This window comes from Molossus molossus, unplaced genomic scaffold (assembly GCF_014108415.1).
Source record: "Molossus molossus isolate mMolMol1 unplaced genomic scaffold, mMolMol1.p scaffold_m16_p_13, whole genome shotgun sequence".
In the NCBI taxonomy this organism is placed as follows: domain Eukaryota; kingdom Metazoa; phylum Chordata; class Mammalia; order Chiroptera; family Molossidae; genus Molossus; species Molossus molossus.
This window is the reverse complement of record NW_023425348.1, coordinates 46,235,875-46,242,611: the sequence shown is the minus strand read 5'-3', so window position 1 is coordinate 46,242,611 and position 6,737 is coordinate 46,235,875.

Here is a 6,737-nt window from a genome sequence, read left to right as displayed (position 1 = left end):
CTCAGTCCTGCTACTGCTCCGCTGGGGTGGGGCTGGCCCACCCCAGCACTGCATGGCCAGAAGGAGATAGACCAGGCACTCCCAGGAGCTTGAGCAGCTGAGATTCCAGGTGTGTCTATGGCTCCCTGACCTGAAAATGAGGACAAGAAGAGGCTGTAAGAGTTCTCAATCTCCTCCCCCTCCTCCCCTTTGGTTCACAATCTTTACCCTCACAACAGCAAAGATAATAAGGAGGTGAAAGATTTTGCCACATCCCTCTCTCCCAGGGTGGGCTCTCTGACCCCTGAATCCTCCTTTGGACCCTTCACCATGAGCACCACACTCTTTTTTTTTTTAATCCTCACCCGAGGACATTTTTCCATTTTTTGTTCAGGTAGAGTGGGAGGGAGAGAGAGGAACAGAGAGAGAGAGAGAGAAACATCGATGTGAAGGGACACATCGAGTGGCTGCCACCCGCACAACTGACCAGAGCCAGGGACAAACTGCAACCAAGGTACATGCCCTTAGCGGGAACCGAACCCGGGTCTCTCAGGACCGCAGGCTGGCGCTCTAACCGCTGAGCCAAACCGGCCAGGGCGAGCACCACACTCTTGATCACAGCTGTTCTATGCTTCTTGTCCTCTTAGCTCTGTAACCATTTTTTCCATGTCTGTTTAATTAGTCATTGTCACCCAGCTATACCTGATCTCAGTCACTCTGAGAGGAATTGGGTTCTTCATTTGGTCAGGGGGAAAGATGTGGGCCCTATGACAAGGCATGTGGGCAGTGTCTGAAGGAACCTTAGGGTGTGAGAGTCCCAGGAGGCCCTGACCAGACCTCAGGCAGGGAGGTGGAATGCAGGCCTCAGAGCCCCCTGCCTGGGTGCCAGTCCCAGCTGTCCCTTTCCTGGGCTGAAAGACCACAGGCAAGTCACTTCTACTGACATCAGTTTCTTCAGCAAAATGGAGTCTGGGAGAACCATTGCATTCAGCAAAGCTGAGCGGACAGGACAAGAGTAGAAAGCAGACCTCAGAAGGCGCTCATTCTAGGGCTGGGCCCATGGGGGCTCAGCACTTGACAGAAACTAGTCCCATCCCCTCAGCTGGTTACCAGCAGTGTTACCTGACCAGGTGACTCTCCAGTCCTGCCTGCCACCCTGACTAGGAATTCCTAGGTGGGACAAGGTTTAAATCTCCTCTGGTGGCAATGTCTCCCAGTACTCAGGGTTCTCACTGTGGAACAATAGAAATTCAGACTCATGGCTCTACCATGAAATGGATTATCTTGGGCAAATCACTTAACCTCTCTGGGTCTCAGTTTCTTCATCAGTAAAATGAGAATGGTGCCTAGCCCATAAGACTATTGTTGAGAATTAAATGAAATCATTATATAAAATGCTGAGCACAGTGCCTAGCACATAGTAAGCTTCCAAGAAACAGTAGCTACCACTACTATCATTACACTATCAAATAATTTGGTTATTAAATTGGTCACTTAACTCCACATCCCCTCCTAGCCACTCTTATTGTCCCAATGGTTTAGGACAGATGTCCTGATTATAGAACAGACTTCTCCCTTCTGAACTATAATTCCAAAGGATGAGCCGGAGAGAAATTCCACAGGAAGGTCATGCGGAAAACCAATCATGAACTGCCCCCAACCCCCAAAGCCGTCCCTCACACCTGGGGTCATCTGCCTCTTTGGGTTAGGACTGTCCTCCCCAGAGCCCTGGTTGGAATGTAGAGGTCTGGAGGCCCAACCAGGGTGGGGTTAAGTGGACAAAATGTTCTCTCTGATCAAGGCTGGGGGCACTTGGGAGTCAGCAGCAAGCCCTGAGCTTTATGGGTAGTGTACTTATAAGGGATCTCTGAAGGCCCCCATATCCTCCAGTGTTCACACCCTTGGAGCGGACACCCTTACTGCAGAACCCCTTCCTGAAACATCAATCACCCCTCTGTGCAGAGCTGTGGAAGAGATGAGTCCAGCCTGCCTGAGACCAGAGGAGGGGGTGAGAGTGGCTGGACTCTGTTCCTGAGGGAGGGGAGCCAGGTCTGCTTAGCTGAGGTCACATCCTGCTGCCTTGGCCACCACCCAGGGGAAAGCCCATTACTGAGTGGGACCCTGGGTGAGGTCAGGCTAGGGGAGGGGAAATGGGGCCAAAGAGGCAAACAAAAGCCTGAATCCTGATCCTGCCTCTACCATTTATTTGCTGTAACCTTGGACAAGTGACTTTGTCTCTCTGTCCAGGGAGTTTCCTTATCTGTAGATTGGAACCTAACTTCTAAGGTTGTTTGGAGAACAAAACTGGTTAACATACATAAAAGTGCCTGCAACACTGCTGAGTGCATGTTTGCGGATGTTGTAATCCTGGCTAACGTCATTACTCAGCTCTGAGTTTCTTCCCCTTTTACTGGAGGGTGAGCCTTGTCTTGTGGAATGATGTAAAGTTAATAAAGTAACAAATGCGTAGTACCAGGCACACTATAGATACTCAAATTAGGAGAGCACCCTTTCTTTCCCTCTCCTTTCCCAGAGAGGGACCAGACTAGGAGTCGGGGTCCATCCTGACCCCCACCCGGGCTCTCTGTGTGATCCTCATCCAGTCTCTGGCCCTTAGTCTCAGTCTCCCCATCTGTGAAAAAAGCTTCTGGGCCAAGTGGTCTCTGACTGTTCATGGCCATATCTGCTTCAGCCTCCCTCCCACCTCCATTCCTTCCTTCCTTCTCCATTTCCAACTCACATCCTACCACACCCCCTCCTCCTGCAAAAGAATCCTTGAAAGCCTAAAGGGGGCTAGAATAAACAGGCTGGTGGACAAGAGATAGCAGCTCTCAAACAGCCCAGGGCCATCCCAGGCCTCCAAGGGTTAAGATCGAGAGTTGGGGGGGGGGGGGGGCAGGGTCAGGCCTGGTGCCCAGGGCCTATCTCCCCTCCCCCTGCCCTGGGAACAGAAGCTACTTGTTTGGGCATCAGCCGGCTGGCTTTGAGCTTGGCCAAAGGGAGAATGGGGTGGGGAGGGGAGAGGGCCCCGGAGAGTAGAGGGGACTCCCTTCTTCCAACCAATGGGCTAGTCCATCACTAGCCCCTAGGACTCTCAGAGACCCCTTACTTCTCTGAACTGACCTCTTCCCCCAGATTCTGCCTTTTCTTCATTCAAACACTCACTGCTGGGGGCAGGATTTAGACTCAGGCCCAGCTCTTGCCCCAGACCAGGCTCTTTTTGGAGCATGGGACCAGGGCTTATCACTCCATCCTGCAGATGGAGAAATGGAGGCTCTGAGGAACTGAGAAGTCTGGGGACTTGTTACTTTATTAATATAGGGTTTGGTGGTGGCACAGGGACTGCCCCAGGTCTCAGACATCTTCATAGCTCTGCAGGCCCCTTCCCCACAGAACTCCAAGGAGGCCCTTGCTAAGCTGAGTCATTACACAGGCCTAAAAGGCTAGGCAGCAATAAGCAGCTCACCTCTGAAGTCCCAAAGGATCTAAGAGATTTTGAGGGAAGAAAACTTTGGGGTGGTGGGAGACAAGCAACCTGCACAAAAGGCTGAGGCTTGATGTATGGAAAAGCATGACTGGAGCCCAGCAGGTGGTGGGTGTGAGGCTGGGGCCAAGTGGAGAACATCCCAATGAAGCTTGGGTACAATCTGGGCCCCTGGTAGCCTCTCCCAATTTCCATCTCCCTAGTTGTCAGGACTCTGCCTGGGACAGCCCCCTCTTGCCCTTTTCCAGTAAGCAAATGGCAAATGGGGAGGCAGAGTCCTCAGGCCAGGTTCTGGACAATCCCATGGTTCTGGACCAGCCATGGAACGGGGGATAAGTTCTCTCTACACCCTGCTCCTGCTACCCCTTCGTGCCATACCCATCTCCTCACCATTCCTCAAATAGGCCACGTAAGTTCCTGCCCTTGCACAAGCTATGCCCTTCTCTGGAGGGTCCTTATCCTTGTGAACTGCCAATGAACTGCTGAGGCCCATTCCAGTCATCTCCTCCAAGAACTCCGGGCTCCAAGAGTTTCAGTCCCTCATTCCATCTCTGTGCCTGTTTACACCTGTCTTTGTGACTCTGCGGTATCCTTCTACCCTGTAATGAGCTTACTGGGAGGTCTCCCCTAGACCAGGCACTCTCTGCTGAGGACAGACAGGCATCCTGGGTGACTGTCTGGACCTCGGTGCTCAGTCAAATCCTCCGGAGTACCTCTACATGTCTCTCTGCCCCTGCTGCCTTGCCAGCCCAAGCCTGGGGATCAGGGCCTTCCCAGGACAGGAGCTTTGGGGGAGGGGCTGCATTTACCAGAAGCCACATTGTGATGACTTTTGACCTAAGGTCCCCAGCAACAAAAACACCCCTGGCGATCTGGGACCAAACACCCACCCCATGGACCCCAGGCTGTACTCCAAGTCTGCTCTCTCAGTCCCAAACACCCACTCCAGGCTTGACCCCATTCAGTATGAACACACACCTCCTTATTTTTCCAGCAATTGGGCCAGGCAGGGGCTCTTGGGAGGCCATGCCACCATTTACTGGTGGGAAATTGGGGCGCAGGGACCGGAAGTAGTTTTCCCAAGGTCACTGCCCAGGTCCCGGGCATAGGGTGGTAGCAATGTGCAGAGCTGTAGGGGTCTCCGCGGTCAACGAAGTGGGAGCCTTCATTTCACAGACGAGAAAAGCAAGGCGACCGAAGATGGGCTAGCTCCTGATCCCGAGAGCCTTCACGCCAAAGGGCTGGGGGCTGGAAGCCCCCTGTCCCGCCGGTTCGCCCTCCTCCCTACGGTCTCCGGCCCGACGGCGCATCTTCGGAAGGCGACCCCATCCCCACCGCGGAACCGAAGAACAGACAGCGCAACCCAGGAGAAACACCCGCGGAAGTAGGTACCGGCACAGAATCGCCGCGGGGCCTCGGCGTTCCCTTCTGCGGAATGGGAAGAGTCCGGGCCACACCTGGGGAAGGAGCGCGGAACAAGGAGGCCCCGGCAGCCTCACTGACCTGAGTGAAGGCTCCACGCGGAGACCCGCGGTTCCGGCGCTGACACAGACTCACGCGCGGCAGCGAACTCGCTGCCTCAGGCCGGGCGCGCCCACCCCGCTGGGCGCTTCCGCCCGCCCACGTGACGCCCCTGAGGGGAGGGCGGAACAGGGGCATGGCCACACCCCCTCTGGCCCCGCCCAGTCACTGTCTTCGAGTGCCTGCTCTTCTTGCAGACGGGTAGGTCTATATGTCTCTGTTTCTCTCGCTGCTGCTCGAAGGTCCGTTTCTGTCTCCTGAGGCTCGGGTTCTATCTCTACCATCCCCACCCGCTGAGTCTCCATCTCTCCTGAGTCTTCCTGCCTCTGGCTACTCTTCTAGTGACGTTCTTCTTCCAGAGGGGTGAGCCACACCCCACCAGAAGCCCAGACCCCGAGGGCCATTAAGAGGGTGTGAAAGAAAGGACGACCAAGGTCTTGACTCCTTCCCCACCCCATTCTCTGAGAATATCCCACTTGTCTCCCCGGGCCAGGTCCCTCAGAGGCAGGGTGGTGGGTAAGAGTCCTGCCCAGTGAAAGAACCTAAAGATCCTTGACTGAAGGCTGCAGCCTAAGGTCCTGGCACGGGGCACCTTCACTGGCCTAAAGAATGGGAGATTCTCTACCATCCTGCAAGCACACACACAGATGAGGGCCCAGGGTTTAGCGGGCATTCCTCGTTCCTGTGTCCAGGGCTCCTTTGGAGCCAACCAAGACCTTAACTTCTCTATGCTTCTATTTCTCCAAATACCCTGTGGAGTCATTTGGAAGAACAGCTCTTACCAGGTGGAGCATGGGCGTTTATTCTGAGATTGGGAGTCATTAATTTGAACACCTACTACATGCCAGGCCCAGTGCTGGACAACTCACTCCTTTTATTTCAATCCTCATACCTCTGCTTGAAGGCAAAAATCATTACTGCAGGTTATGGATTAGGAAATGAGGATCCAAAAATTTCCATGACTTGCCCAAAATTACTAAGCCAGTATTGGGCAAACCTGGGATTAGAACCCAAGTCTTGGTGAGTTATAGAATCTCCTGCCTACTCCCCAATGGACCTTTACTCTGCCCCTCCAGGAAAGTCTACTACTGTAAGGTAATGCTAAGGTAAGTCACTTCCTGGGAGGGGAGGACAGGGCCAGACCTTGGGGAGAACTTCCTGACCTCCAAAACACTGGAGAGGACAGAGCAGAGGGCCTTTCTCCCAACCTGACAGCAGGGGTGTCCCTCAGGCAGCAGAGGGTAGCTGGGGCCGCAGAGAACAGGGGAGGCCCAGGCATCCCTCTAGACCTCAAGGCATCAAGGTGGAACACAGGAACAACGGGCTGGGATCTGACCACTGGCAAGGGGCTAGGGACTGCATCTGTTCTGTTAACACAGGCTGGAAGTCTTCAAAATGACCTTGGAAGGGCTTGAATCACAGGCCCTAGTCCCTCCAATGCATTGGAGATGACCCTCACACCTCAACCCCAACCTCCCTCCTCCAGAACATGCTGCCCCAATCTCAGCTCTGAGGCCCACAGCCCTGTGGCCTGATACCCAGGGATCTCTTCACCTCCGATCCCAGATGACTAGAGTGTCAGACCCCCCAATCAATAGGTTGGACACTATGGGGCTGAAAGTCACAAAGTAGACTTTCAGCTCCCCATGGAGCTGAAGGTCACACAGAAGAACCCCACCCTCTGACCCTGACCGGGGCCTCTAGCCAGATCTATTCCTCTTAGAGCAGGGAAAGGTAGTCAAATAGCCTGGAG